This window comes from Procambarus clarkii, chromosome 93 (genome assembly GCF_040958095.1).
Source record: "Procambarus clarkii isolate CNS0578487 chromosome 93, FALCON_Pclarkii_2.0, whole genome shotgun sequence".
Lineage (NCBI taxonomy): Eukaryota > Metazoa > Arthropoda > Malacostraca > Decapoda > Cambaridae > Procambarus > Procambarus clarkii.
Window position 1 is genome coordinate 9,654,900 of NC_091242.1, and position 15,761 is coordinate 9,670,660.

At 41.8% G+C, this 15,761-nt stretch overlaps 1 protein-coding gene across 2 annotated transcripts in view; it reads left to right on the forward strand.

Annotated features, from left to right (window-relative positions):
- Positions 1 to 7,871: 7,871 nt before the first annotated feature.
- Ucp4A (Uncoupling protein 4A) overlaps positions 7,872 to 15,761 on the forward strand; it is a 182,848-nt gene continuing 174,958 nt past the window's right edge. For both annotated transcript variants that reach the window (XM_069319675.1, XM_069319678.1), the window contains exon 1: positions 7,872 to 8,133. The gene's annotated coding sequence lies outside the window, so the exon portion shown is untranslated. The remainder of the gene's footprint in view (positions 8,134 to 15,761) is intronic.

Here is a 15,761-nt window from a genome sequence, read left to right on the forward strand (position 1 = left end):
GTCTATCTAGCCCCTGGCGTTTAGCAAGCGTTTTCGCTTGGGTTTCAATCCTGACTGGGCACCAATCCTTAAGTGTAGCGTCTGTTCACCCAGCAGTGAATGGGTTGTTAAACGATTCGGTGGGGTCGATTAGGTCTTAATCCTAATTTCCGGGGAAGTTAGGATTAAGGACCTGCCCGAAACGCTACGCGTGCTAGTGGCTTTACAAGAATGTAAACTCTTGTATTATATGTACGGGCAGCATAAAACATCCATTAGACAGTGTGACATTGTAACTGCCAGAATTAGGCTGGGATATTGATATCTATGGCAGGTGGTTGCAGGTAATGAATCTCCCAATGGTTAACATTCCCACTATAAACTATGTGAACAAGAACTGGGACATACTCTCCAACACTATATCTGTGATTGCCCTGTTATAAGCGACTTCAGACCAAATGGTATATGGCCTCTGCTTTGAAATACAAAGCGGAGATGTTTCTGAAGAGGGGGACAAAGAAACAGTTGCGCAGTACGCCCCGCGCAGATGCGCGGGAAGTCTGGGGCCATATAAATTCTGAGGCACAGAGGGGCTCTCCCTCACTTCCACCCGACCGCCGCAGTACTCGAAACAAATTTTTAGGCATGAGGCAAAAGCAATGCTATAAATTGCGTAAGTAATACAACTCATAACTGAAAGTCTAGCAATCATAAGACTCAGCTGTGCTGTACTCAGACTTTGCTAACGGAGGTGTTATAAGAATGATGTACTTGCTATGGGGGAACTAGTACTATTAAGGGGTAAGGGTAGTTAGAATACAGTTATCAAATATGGGAGAACTAAAAGGCCCGGCCCCCAAAATAAACTATCCACAGTAATAATAACTTGCTACTAGACCATGTCAGACTAGAGGCTGATCATTGCACTCCCACACAGGAAGAAGGGATACTCCGTTACTAACTTACTTATTTATTAACCCCTTAACAACCCCCCATATACACTCACACCAATAACAATAATAATAATTACTTTACCACACTATCTTATGTTAAAAGCCTTGGTCCACTTAAGCAGGATACAAGGTTTTACACTGAACACAAGCTAGGGTAAAGTTCTACTAGGGGAAACACTTGAAGCTAGAGTCAGCTTAGGGTAGGGAGACCACGTGGTTCTACTGGGACCCCCTTAGAATAACTAGTAACATACACACTAAGACACCTACTACACACAAAGTATAATACTCTGCACATAGAACACGTGTATACCAGACAATGAAGAATGTACACAGTATACTTAGCTGGAAACAATACACAGAAATAAGAAACGAGGACGAAGGGTAGGATTGATTTGATTGATGAAGATTAAGCCACCCAAAAGGTGGCACGGGCATGAATAGCCCGTAAGTGGTGGCCCTTTTAAGCCATTACCAGTATCAAGAGCTGATACTAGAGATCTGTGGAGGTGCGAATGCACCCTGCGTGATGGGAGATGTCTCCCTTATGAATGTGTTAAGATGAAGATGAAGCAACCCAAAAGGTGGCACGGGAAGGGTAGGAGAATCCTGTCCACCCAACGCCAGCTCAGAGAAGAAGGAGTCTCTCAGTCTCCTTCCCCCCAGCTAGCTCGCTGCCGGCAGACTGCTCAACTAATCGTACCGCAGCCCTATACCAAGTTTACTCAAGTTTACTTTACAAATGATTAGAAAGTATTAGTAAACATAGTTGGTGCCTATGTTATTATTTAATAATCAACCCCAAGCTCAGTCTTTAAATGCCCTTTGAGAAACAAGAATAGTCTTACGTCTGGCAGGGAAGATACAAACAATTGCAGCTCGTGATGCGTCCAACTATCCTATAAGAAAGTTTAATAGCTCAATTTTGACCTCTGGTTTCCACTGAGGAACCCAGGGTCGTAACAGGAGGCTTTAGGATCAGCCTTACATTTAATGTTCTCTCCTGATTTTTTTTTGTCAGAGTTGATTTGTTTTTGTATTGAGGCAGGTATTTTCTCCCCTAATTCCATGTATGACTAACCATCCAGTGAGACAGACAGTCTTACCTGGGACGCGGTCGGGTCAAGATACCTGCTCCGCACCTTCCCCCCCCCCCCCCCCCTGCTGGGTACTGAGATGGAGACTCAGTCACCAGAAGACATGGCTACTTCTCACGGCGTTATTAACATGGACCCTGAAAGCAGCCAGTCAGACGAGGAGGGCGAGTATCTAGAAGTTCTGACAAGGAATAAGAAGAAACGAAGAAGACAAGGCGTAGTGTGGACAGTAATACACTTAACGGAAACGATAAGAATGAAGAACGACGCCGAGACTGATGCAGACAAACGGACGGAACGATGTCAGGAAGGTGAGGGTCAGCGGAGATGGAGGCTTCTCTTCCCTGCCTCATGCACGCTGGCCTATCATCAGAAGCTGCTGTGGACCGTCAAACTCGGAAGAGAACACCGCAAGTTCGAGCCCCTGCTGAAGGAAGGTGTAAACAGACCTTACTTAACGGTAGGTTCTATGGAGGCAGTGACGTTTCTTAGCCAGCAAGGATATGATGGAATTCTTATGGAAATACCGGAGGGGAACGAGAAGCTGACGAAGGTAATTATCTATAAATACCCTCAGATTCTGGACCCCGAGTTTATACTCGACGACCAACGATTTGTGTGGGCCAAGCGTCACCTTATTAAAGGTGAAGCTAGGAGTCAGGTGGTGGCTCTAGTGAGAGGTGACGTACCCGAGAAAGTGTTCATCACCGGGGCTGGCTACAGGCATGTAGCAAAGTATGTGGAAGAGCCCATAATATGCCTGAAATGCTGCAGATGGGGGCATAAATCCTGGAGCTGTCAAAATGATCCACGATGTCGTTTCTGCGGAAAGTCTCACCTCTCTACTGTGTGTAGAAACAGACTGAATCTGGGTGAGAAAATAGTTCCCAGATGCTGCAACTGTGGAGGTGTTCACAATGCGAGCTCGGCTGTGTGTAGCAAGAGGCCGAGTATGGCTGTTCTCCGGCCGGTGAATGTTACAGAGCAAGCAAGAGCTCTTACCCAGACACCGGGAGCACAGCAAAACAGTCTGCCCCAAACAGTGCCAGTGAACCGGACGAATGCGTGGGTAAAGGAGTCACCTTTACTTAGGCAGGCTCCAGCAACAAGCAGCCACGCCACCACTCAGGACTCCGGCAGTGACAGTGTAACGGTGAGTGAAGTGGCTACTGTGGCTCAGAAAGAGGGTCATAATAATATGGTCAAGGAAGTGTGGGCTGAACTTAAAAAAGTTGGTGAGTTCCTCCAAAATCTGGGGCAGAGAATCGAGTCCATCGAGGCTAAATTAAACGTTCAGGAGGTCAAGGAAAATCACAAAACGGTGAAGGATAGTCAGGATATAGTGGTTGAGGACAAAAATGAAATATTGAGTGATGAAATGAAGGAAAGTGAAGTGTGTGTGAATGATGATAGTCGTAGGAAAGGAAGAACCCTATAATTACACATAAAATGAAGGAATCATTTGGGCCAATAATGGACGTCTCAGGGCTGAAAAAATCTCTTGAGAATCGCAATGTCGCTTTTACTGGTGAACTTGGGAGGAGGTGGGAGATGTTATACAAGGTATGGCTATCATTTAGTGAACTTATTGGGGATGACTTAGGCAATGAATTGATTAATAATGGATCACCCTAGACTGAAAGTGTTGTCATGGAATGTTAATGGTTTGAGAAACAGGGTTACAGATGTTCATTGTTATGTGATGGGAAATGATATTGATGTTGTAGCTCTCCAAGAGACAGGGGATAGGAATGAAGGATTATTGAAATTAAATGGCTATAAAGGGTTTCACCTCTTCGCTGCAAATAACATCAGAGGCACGTCGATTTATGTTAAGAACTCCATACCAGCAGAGTTAGTAGAACCGCCATCAAAAACGCAAGGTATAGAGAGTGTCTGTGTTAAATTATCATTAAGGGAAGGGGAATTTATTGTAGTTAATTTGTATGTATCCAGGAACTGCTTCGACGCTAACTATTTACCTGACTGCATTTATACTAATCCTTCACTGGTCATTGGGGACCTTAATGCTCGGCACACAAGCCTTGGGACAGTGGGTAGTATTAATGCTAATGGGGTCAAGTGGTTACAGTTTCTACAAGATCATCCAGATACCTGTCTCTTGGGAAACAATGAACCAACTCACATCAGGGGAGGACGGCTTGACTATGCCTGCGTTTTAAACTCTCAGGGGATTATGGGGGAGGCTCGGGTTGTTCGGGAACTACTTAGTGACCACTTTGCCTTGAACGTTGAATTACCACTGGGGAAAAAACAAGTCCACTTTCAAAGGAAAAGGCTAAATATTAAGAAAGATATGAAAAATTATTTTATTCAAAATATGGGAGATTGGTATCAACATTACACGCCGCTCTGCGTTGATAGTTTTTACGAGGACATGGTCGAGAACATAGAGAAATTAGTACAGAGGGAAAATAACGGGGGCAGGGGAAGCAAGACGCACGGACCTAAGAAATTTAAATATTCCAATGATCAGCAAGTCAAGGGATGGGAGAGAATGCTACGGGGTGCGCATAAAGCATGGTTAAAAAATGGAATGAGGGATGAAGAGAAAAATACAATGTTGGAAGTGGCTAGGGAATGCAGTCAGGTGAGGAAGGAGGCGCGGGACAGATACTGGCAAGAATTTGCTCAGTCCATTGGTAATACTAAGAACCTTAAAGACATATGGAGAGCAGTAAACAAAGTCAGGGGTTGTAAGACCAAATTCATTGCTCACTCAGATCCAGGGAAAGTTGCTAATGAGTTAGTAGATAAATGGGCAAGTGCTGCTGGTATGGAGTCCTTACCTGCAGACACGAGAGTCACCATTGAGTCATGGGAAAATATTAGAAATGGAGTAACTTTATGTGCCTTAAATACAAGATCTATAGCATGCACTGAGATAACCCACGATGAGCTACTGGATGCTATAAAAAGTGGCAGCTCCACTGCTCCGGGAAAAGATGGAGTAACGTATGACATACTTAATTATTTAGCCGGTATGAAACCTAATCCCTTACTTGATTTGTTTAATATGAGTTATAGAGAGGGAAAGTTACCAAGAAAATGGAAAGAGGCTGTCATCATTCCTATCCCTAAGTCAAACGGAGGCTACAGACCTGTCTCCTTAATATCCTGCTTTTGTAAAATGATGGAAAGGATTTTGTTAAATAGGCTACTCTACCTTGTAGGTGATAACATGTCCAGTTCTGGTTTTATCAAAGGCAAAAGTACTGCGGATTGTCTCTTAAAGTGTTTGTCTAATGTGGATGACAATTGTAGAGTTTTTGTTGATCTACAAGGAGCATTTGATAAAGCCAATGGGGAAGTAATCTTATACGAATTAGCCAATCTGGGAATAACAGGGAGATTGCTACACTGGATAAGGGATTATCTACAAGGCAGAAAAGGTCAGGTGTATTACCAGGGATACATGTCTGAGGAACGGAGGTTTCAGTTAGGTACCCCACAAGGGGGAGTATTAAGTCCCACCTTATTCAATGTATTAATGAACAGATTAGCATCAGAGATGTATCCTCCAGGGGTCACGACGATCATATATGCTGATGACATTCTTATACAAGGCACTTCTGGGAACAAAATTCAAGATGCTCTTAACATACTTGGTACAACCTGTCACAAGTTAGGCTTAGTTATAAATGCAGATAAAACCAAATACGAGTATAGGAAACGAAGAAATATAACACTTACTCTAAATGGTGTGGAACTGAGCCGTGTACAGAAGTACAAGTATCTGGGCATGTATGTTGGATACACATGTGAGAGTAAAAATGCTGAAATAAATCATATCAGCACCTTATGTAAAGCCCGTCTGCATCCTCTAAAAGCACTGGCTTTTTCTGGTAAAGGTGTTGGGGTACCTATCTTGCGGATGTTATACATAAGCACTGTTCGATCCCTGATAGACTACGCAGCACCCGTATTGTCTTACACAGGCCAAGGCAGAATTAAAAAATAGAGCTGATACAGAACGAGGCTATGAGGATTATTCTTGGATGTCAAAGAAATGCAATGATTGAAATAATGAGAATGGAATTAAATTTACAGAGTGTGTGTGATAGAGTCCGTGACATTAACACTAGAGTATCTATTCGTTTCATGCGGAGAAAAGGAGGGGATAAGCTGTTTGAGAGCGTTCAGACCTGCTTGAGTGACGTACACACTTCCAGGAAACTGAGGGAGACACGCTATACGAGAGGATTAGCTCATGACCTCAGGGAATACGACGTACTTGACTGCTGTAAACCCTCTCGACAGTGTAATATGTCTGCTCCCTGGAAAGTACAGAAAATAGACGTCGAAATTGTACCCCTCAAGGTGAAAAAGATTCATCATGAACCGGGACAATTACGGTGTTTGTATGGAAGCATGATATCTCGGTTACCAAGAGGCAACAGTTTACATGTATATTGCGACGGGTCGGTGGCGGAGATGGCAGGGCAGGGTGTGGTGTCCTAATAAGGGATTATACGGAGTTTGGGACTGTGGACAGGATAATTGAACTCCGGCTTAGTAATTATATATCATCCACACAAGCTGAACTGCAGGCCATTCTGGCGTGTTTGGAGGAAGTACGTCATGACGACAAAAATGTTTTTGTATTTGTCGATAGCCGAGGAGCACTGGAGTCCTTAAACAGTCGAAACCCAGTCTTCATGTCTATAGTGGAGGACTGTAAGAGAAGAATAACTGAGATACAGCTGAAAGGTTATAGTGTGAAATTCATGTGGATTCCATCTCATGTTGGAATAGTGCTCAACGAGGTGGCGGATGACTTGGCCAAACGTGCCACATCAAAACCACAAGTTGACATTGAATGTGAATTCACAATGAGACAAATAAGAAGCAAAATCAGAAATATTCAGGCACAGGCGGGAGTGGAGAGGAGAGAGATAATGTATGAGAGTAGTCAAACCATGCAACACTACATGTATGTGAGTCAAAACACCCATTTCACTTATGGTAAAAGGAGAAATGCTTGGAGTGACTCTGTGTACATGCGGCTCAGGCTTGGGTACAAATATTACTGGGAATATGGGATAGATGTTCATGGTAATGACACGAAGTGTAAACTATGTGGTATGTTAAGGTCTCACACCCTTGCCCATTATATTCTTGATTGTCCGTTGATTAATGTATATAGAAACACTGAGATAAGGACTGTTCCTGAACAAATAGCCTGGATGTGTCACAACGGAAAGGTTGATGATATTCTTGAGAGATATAAGAATTTTGCACCAAGATTGTAATATTTTGTTGAATTATCTGCAGGTGTCTTGCAAATTGTCTATACAGTATACCTAGGTCATAAAAGTATTTGTGTGTACGTCTGATAACATACTACTTGTGAGGGAGGAAATGTATATTTTTACCTCTCAGAATGTTTGGTAATGTGTTTATTTGTGATGTGTGTCTATGTATATATTAACACGTTGTACTGAATGGGGTGAGAATAGCTTGAGCTACCTCATCCCTTTGTGTGTATTTTACCTCAATAAACTTATTTCAATTTCAATTCAATTCAATCCAGTGAGATGGAAATATTAGATGAACTTATAGCTAGTTTTTGATCTACACTGTATAATCTTTCATATAGAAGAGGGTAGCAGCCCATTGCTATGTATACCTAAGCTTGTTAACAAAAAAGTAAAAAAGGCATAACTAACTATTCTATTTTATTATTATTATTATTATATAATAATAATAATGATAATAATAATAATTTATTATTATTATTATTAATTATAATTATAATTATAATTATAATAATAATAATTATTATTATTGAGGGTGTTAAAGGTAGTGTACGAAGCGTGTTGTGGTGTACGAAGGGAGGAACAGCTGAGCCAGGGTGAGTGTGTTGTTGTTGTGGTGGTGTTGCTGAGGGACTCACGGCTGACAACAAGGGTCTCGAAGGTCGAGTGTGTTCTCACCTGTGTGTGCGCGGGAATATATTCCGCGTGGTAAACGGCTGTCACTCCTCTTTATGAGCATCAGAAGGCACTCTTACCCAGGGAGCAGTGGCATGAACAGTCCAGGGAGATAACCAGGACTCTGAGGCAGGCGGCCAGCGAAAACAGGTAGGTGACCCAGTGGGGGCTTCACCCAGTGCTATCTTAACACATTACGGGCTATTCAGGCCCGTGCCACCTCTTGGGTGGCTTAATTTTTATCAGTCAATGTTAACACACCCATGACTGTAAAGCATCACACTGACGTCACACACCTCGCACGGATTATATATAAACAAATGTATCTTGATATGTCAAGTTGTTTCACGACCAAAGATAGCATTCGCAGCAAAAAAAATCTACCACTTGCGGGCTATTCATGCCCATGCCAGCTCTTGGGTGGCTTAATCTTCACCAATCAATCCTGATATCATTTGCGCACATTTAAATTTTTTTTAAATTTTGCCCCGAGGGGCAAGTTTATTGGGCAGCGCCACTCATCTTGTGAGTGGACACACCGCTATAGCAGCATGCGCACATCTCCTGTACCAGTTAAGTATGACGGGCTCACCCTAGCCTGTGCTGCTTGGAACTTTATGTTCCAAGTAGCTGAATCTAAAACGACAATGTCTTGATATTTAGTTTAGGGTTGCTCGTGCACTAGCCAGGTATCATGGATTGTTGAGACATGTGCTCACTCTTGTGCTGGAGTTTACACTGTCTGCTCATGTACACTTTACCTGATGTAAACTAACAAAGCTATTTACATACCTGCTCGAAACCTGCTTGATGGGGTTCTGGGAGTTCTTCTTCTCCTCAAGCCTGGCACGAGTCCAGGCTTGACTTGTGAGAGCTTGGTCCAACATACCTTCGTCACTGTGATGATTAATTTTGATTTTGTTCATTGTTCAGTGTTCTGAGTAGTACACTTGGGTTTGTTCTCTATTCACAATTCAGGAATCCCAAGTTCGAATCCTGGGTGGTGCAGAAGTGATCGGGCATATTTGTTATCACCTAATGCCTCTGTTAACCTAGCAGTCAACAGGTCAACTGTTGACTGCTGTTGAAGTTGAAGTTAGTCAACTGTTGTGGGGTTGTACCTGGAACTTGATGGGGTTCTGGGAGTTCTTTTACTCCCCAGGCCAGGCTTGAGTTGAGAGAGCTTGGTCCACCAGGCTGTTACTTGGAGCTGCCCACAGGCCCACACACACACGCCCTCCACAACTCGGTTGGTCCAGCACTTCTTGAAGAAAACTGTCCAGTTTTCTCTTGAAAATGTCCACATTTGTTCTGGCAATATTTCCTATATTCGCTGGGAGGATGTTGAACAACCATGGACCTCTGATATTTATGCTGTGTTCTCTGATTGTGCCTATGGCACCTCTGCTCTTTACTGGTTCTGTTCTGCATTTCCTTCCATATCATTCATTCCAGTATGTTGATATTTTACTGTGTAGATTTGGTACTTGGCCCTCCAGTATTTACCATGTGCATATTATTGGATACCTCTCTCTTGTCTCCTTTCAAGGGAGTACATTTGGAGAGCTTTGAGACAATCTCAATAATTTAGGTGCTTTATTGTGTCTATGTATGCCGTATATGTTCTCTGTATTCCCTGTATTTCAGCAATCTCTCCTGCTCTGAAGGGGGAAGTGAGTACTGAGCAGTACTCAAGATGGGATAGCATAAGTGATTTGAGTATTACAACCATTGTGATGGGTTGGATCCTGGGAAGGGTTTGTAGTTGAACCTTTTTTTCTGTCGGTTCGCACAAAGTATGTATGTATTTATTGTATACCCAGTACTGACCATTGTGCAGGATTAAAATCAGTAATATAATGCTTTTAACAGTTAAAATCTAATGCTGAACTTTCAAATTTAAATTTTTAAATATTTATTCAAAAGAATGTATAAAGAACATAATGTAATGTACAATTGTAGTGACAGGAGTTACACAAACTAATGAAGCTACTATTATGTAAAGCATTTTGGACAAAACTTTAATAATTTAACTTTAGTAAGTTATTTAAAGGCATGTGTGTGGGTAAACACAATATTAAAAGAGAAGTAAGCTAACAAAATTGATTTTTTTTTTTTTTTTTTTTTTTTTTGAGATATATACAAGAGTTTTTACATTCTTGTAGAGCCACTAGTACGTGTAGCGTTTTGGGCAGGTCCCTGGAATACGTTCCCCGCCGCGAAGAATCGTTTTTACAACCAAGTACCCATTTTACTGTTGAGTTAAACAGAGGCTACAGTTAAGGATTTGCGCCCAGTAAATCCTCCCCGGCCATGAACCCATGACAAAGCGCTCGCGGAACGCCAGGGGAGTGTCTTACCACTACACCACGAAGTTCTAGAAAAATAACATGAATACAATAAAAAGGTGATAAACTTAACACAGTTTTGGCATTTATGGCTTTGGCGGGTAGGCAGTTCCATGGGTTTATAACTCTGTGGGTGAAAAAGCATCTCTGGTTCTGTCCTACATTGAGACTTGAGCCTCAAGTATTATTAAGTAAATATTTCTTAGTCTCTCTTTTAAACTGGTTGGGAAATTTTCAGCTTTTAACTACATTTGGGAGGTCATTCCACAATTTTGGATCCTTGATTTGTATTGCATTTCTGCTTTGGCCAAGTCTCACTCTAGGAATATCAGATATTTGTTCCTCATATGTTGACAGTGAGTTCTTTTACAGCCTTCTAGGAATTTAATTCAGGAATCATGACCTTAAGCGCTTCGAGTAAGTGCTTAAGGTCAGGATTGGCACTGCAATTAAGTTTTTATAGATACTGTATAGAGAACTCTTTTAGGGCATGTGCAAGGACTTGACATTTAACATGTTCAAAGATTTCAGTAAGGGAGCAGAGGTGTCTGAGGACTGGAATTTGTTATTCTAATTGTTGATTTTTTTTAATAATTAGGTGTCAGAGGTAATTAACCCTTAAATGGCGCATGGCTATATACCATTTGACACCCACAGGCGCATAAAAAAAAGAAAAAAGAAAAAAAAAAAAAAAAAAAAAAACAATTATTTACAGTGTCTACGTGTGTATTCTTTTCAATATTAGTCACTAATTGTGTTGCACATAATGTTACTACAGTTATTGTCAATATATGTTGCATACATTGAGTATACACATGTGCACACAAATGTTTTCCATTATGGCATTATATTATGTACAGTAATCACAATGTTCATTATTTTATATGTACACACTAGCACACACTATGTACAGGTTTTTGCACTATTATTGCACATTTAGAAATCTTGGAGTGAGTGGTAGTCGTTGAAGCAGTCAACAGCACACAATGCAACTCCACACCCTTCACACCATGTTTGCACCATTTTACGTTTCTGTTCTCTTTGTTTTGTTGTTTTACATACTATGCAAGCACGTTGGCCTATTGCACGCTTTCCACCTGGTGGCAAATTCTTTAGTGTGTGTTGCTGAAAGGTATCTATGTGAGCGAGCCTGGGGTGTTGCATCATGCTGCAACACTGGGTTCATGATTGGTCTTCGTATGCCAGGGACTTCTTGACCAAACTTTGCTAATAACTGTGTTGCAAGCGTAAAAGCAAATGAACGGAAAATAGATTTATGTCCAGTTTTCACCAGATCCAAATTATAGCCGTTCAACATGCTCATGTCAACAAGATGGAAAAACACTTTTTTTCATCCACTTCATTGTTTTCCGCACACACTCGATAGTGCCAATCATCATGTCAGCCTTATCAATCAAACGCATGTTGAGATTGTAGTCAAGAACACAGTCTGGCTTATATACTGGTTCTTTCATTACACGGTGCACCTTGCCACTGTTCAACATTGTACCCTCATGAACGGTTGTCAGCAGGTTCACTTCTCTCTTGTCTTTCCACCGTACCGAGAGTATTTGATCACATTTCCGTACCTGGCACTCGCCAACTGCAAGTCCACCGTCAAACACTGGCATTTCCCTTCTTCGTGCCTTTACTGTGCCAACCAATCCGGTCCTATTTTCAATCAAGAACCTAGCTATCAATGTACTTGTATAGTAATTATCTGTGTATAGGATGTGGCCCTTGTTCATCCATGGTGCCATCAGTGACTTCACTACACTACCTGAGAAACCATGTTCGTCGTTACCGGGAATGTCTACATCGCTAGCTGAATACAGAATCATGTGTAACACGTATCCTGTTTCACAGTCACACAGAACAAAGAATTTCAAGCCAAATCTGTTTTGTTTGGAGGGAATATATTGTTTGAAGGAAACACGTCCTTTGAAAAGTACAAGGGATTCGTCAATCGCCAGCTTCTGTGCTGGTACGTAAAAATCTTTGAATTTTCCAATCACTTCATTTATGTAGTGCCTCACTCGCCAAAGTCTATCATCCTCTGTCTGGTCCTCATTACTTGCAAAATGCACACACCTGAGGAGTATCTGAAATCTGTCTCGGGACATATATTTCCTGAACAAAGGTGTTGGAATAGTCAGATCTTTGCTCCAGTAATCTGTGAGAGCGTGTTTGACACAGTGTTTCATCAACATACATATCGCTAGAAACACATACATTTCACCTACATTGGTGTTTTTCCAACGTTGCAATCGTGAAAATTCTGTTATCTCTGTTCTAATGAGATGAGCCGCATGAAGGTTCGTTTGGTGTACAATATATTCCATGAGCGGCTCATCATAGAATGCTGTAAAATAATCACATTCACTCATATCCTCTCCATTATCAGGGAAAGCTCTGTAATCCCAACGTCTTTATTGTCAAAGGCAGGAATTCGGGGAATAAAACCAGCACCATCACTCCACACTAGTACACCTGGTGTCCTGCGAGATGTAGGGGGTGCAACAGGGGCACTACGGCGAGGAAGCGATGCCCCCCGTGGACCAGGAGCTGAAGCCCGCCTACGCACAGTACGGCCGCTACGTGAACGTGAGGTAGAAGCACGTAAACATGAGGCTCTTGGTGCCTCATGTTGTTCCATGCGGTGGCGCTTGGCTGGGCGAGACACTGCTGATGTGACAAAATCTCGCCCAGTAACACCACTGGTATTGGCACCAGGCTCTGTAACACTGTTCTGATTCCACTTCACTAAAACCAGAAAAAAAGTCAGCTTCCTCTGACTCGTCACCGAACATATCCTCAGACTCTAAATAAGCACATGAACTGTGTGGTCAAGGGTGAATTGGGGTAGACACTGGGCGAGGTGGCATGGGTGAGCGTATAGGCCTCGCCATGGGAGGCGGCTGTATCTCATTTTCACTGTCCGTGCTATCTTCATCGGTCAATTGTGTGTAGTCTTTATCTATATCAGAGTCATCAAAGTCACTTTCCTCACCATCGGAAAATAATTCGCTGGTTATTTGTCTTTGGTGAGTGATTGCGTGGGGTGTGCCCGGGAAGCGTTCGGCCGTGCGCTCGACATGGTGGCTGCTGGGTAATTGAGGCCTCCCACGTGATAGTAGCGTGAGCTGGATTTTTGTTCAAAATGGCGGCTGTTTACTATAGCCCCTGGGTAGTGTATGGGGACCCCCTATACCCTGTGGGACTTTCAAATCGTGCGCGGTAGTCCAAAGCATCATATGATGCGATGCGCAATTTAAGGGTTAAAGGTTATCTTGAGATGATTTAGGGGCTTAGTGTCCCCGCGGGCCTGGTCCTCGACCAGGTCTCCTTTTTGTTACACACCTCCAGGAAGCAGCCTGTAGCAGCTGTCTAACTCCCAGGTTCCTATTTACTGCTAGGTGAACAGGGGCACCTAGGAGTGGATCCTCGGGCACAGATACCATAGGTGAGATATGGATAAACGAGTAAATAATACTGAGTAACTAGGGCAGGGCAAAATACATAGTACAGTGGTACCTCGGAATACGAGTGTCCCTGTATACGAGTTTTTCGGAATACGAGCAGATTTGCTTGGAAAATTTGCCCTCGGAAAGTGAGGGTTGCCTTGGAAGATGAGGGTGTTGATATGCGTACAGGCCGACTAATGCGTGGTGGCATGGCGATCGCGCCTCAGTTTACCAGTGCCTCGTGCCCAGTGACCATCCCACCTGAATTCTTCAAAGGATTTACAATTTTTTTTTAGATTTTTGGCCATTTGAGCATAAGTTATTATATATCTTGCCATGGGTCCCAAGAAAGCCAGTGGTAAGGTTCAACCTAAGAAAATAGTTATTAGTAGAGGCAGTAGAGGATGTACCTTCTTCATTAAGAAAATGTGTGAAGTATGGGAAGAACTGCAAAGTTTTGTTGAAAAAACTCGCCCAGATAAAGCTGTAGCAGGCCATTGCATTGACCTTTTAAATGACAATGTGATGTCTTGCTACAGACAATTGTTAAAATGTAGGGAAAAACAAGTGTCTTTAGACAGATTCTTAGTAAGACAAGCAAGCAGTGAGCCACAAGCACGTCCTAGTGGTATGCAGGCAAAACGTGCCAGAGAGTGCACACCAGAGAAGTCCTCACTGCCTGATGTTATAATGGAAGGGGACTCCCCTTCCAAACAGTAACACCTCTCCTCCTCCCTCCTCCTTACCATCTTCCATATGCCAACAGCAGTCATCAGCAAGGGTAAGTAATAACTTGAACATAGTTTTGTAGGTTTATTTAGATGAATTAACTATAAAATTTAGTTTGAAGTGAGGTTTTTGGGTAGTCAGGAATGGATTAATTCACTTCCCATTATTTCTTATGGGGAAATTAGCTTTGGATTACGAGTTTTCGGAATATGAGCTGTCTCCAGGAACGGATTAAACTCTTAAACCGAGGTACCACTGTACCTGACTTTGGAGAGAATGCCTATTGTTTTAGATTTATCTTTAGTTATATATTGCATATGGCAATAAAAATTTAGTTGGTTGTCAATGTAAACACCAAGGAACGTCCCTTCTACTCTACTTGTAATTTGGGTATTGTTAATTCTTAGATTAATTTGATTGTTGGCCTTGTTACCAACAAGTTGTTGGTAACAACATCTTTGATAACGAACCCTTGTTGCTGATTAAAGTGCTGGGTTGTTTATATACATAACACCCCAGTACTTTATACAAAAACATGCCAGTGTAAACACAAACTGTTGAGTCCACAAACTTGATCAAACCCATCAATTATATACTGATAATAATTTAGTAAACTCTTTTTGCACATTTATGTTATGATAGTTATATGTATATTTAACAAGATGTATTAGAAATAAACACATAATATTAATTAACATTAAGATGCAAGACTCTACATGCTTAGCCCCCCATGCTTTGTGTTATAGGTATTTTTGGCATACTATCCTAAATCCGAATCCTTTCAGCCCTTCCAGTGTTACATACAGTAATTGTAATGGCATAGTGCTTTCTCCTGATAATTTACCTAACATTTTGGTGCTCATTGTGTTTGTAACTTTCTTTTTTTTAACCATCAAAGGCTGGAATTAATCAGGTAAAACATAACTGATGCTATGTTGTTGACAATTAAGAATATGAATGTTCATAATTATTCTTTGAAACAATTAACATATCAATTAATAACCAAAAATGGGTGGGATGATCATATCACATCAAGGACAAAAAACTTAACACCACACATTTCCTCAAGGACAAAAAACTTAGCACCACTTATTTCCTCAAGGACAAAAAACTTAGCACCACTTATTTCCTCAAGGACAAAAAACTTTGCACCACTTATTTCCTCAAGGACAAAAAACTAAGCTCCACACATTTACTCAAGGACAAAAAGCACCACACATTTACTCAAGGAGTGTTC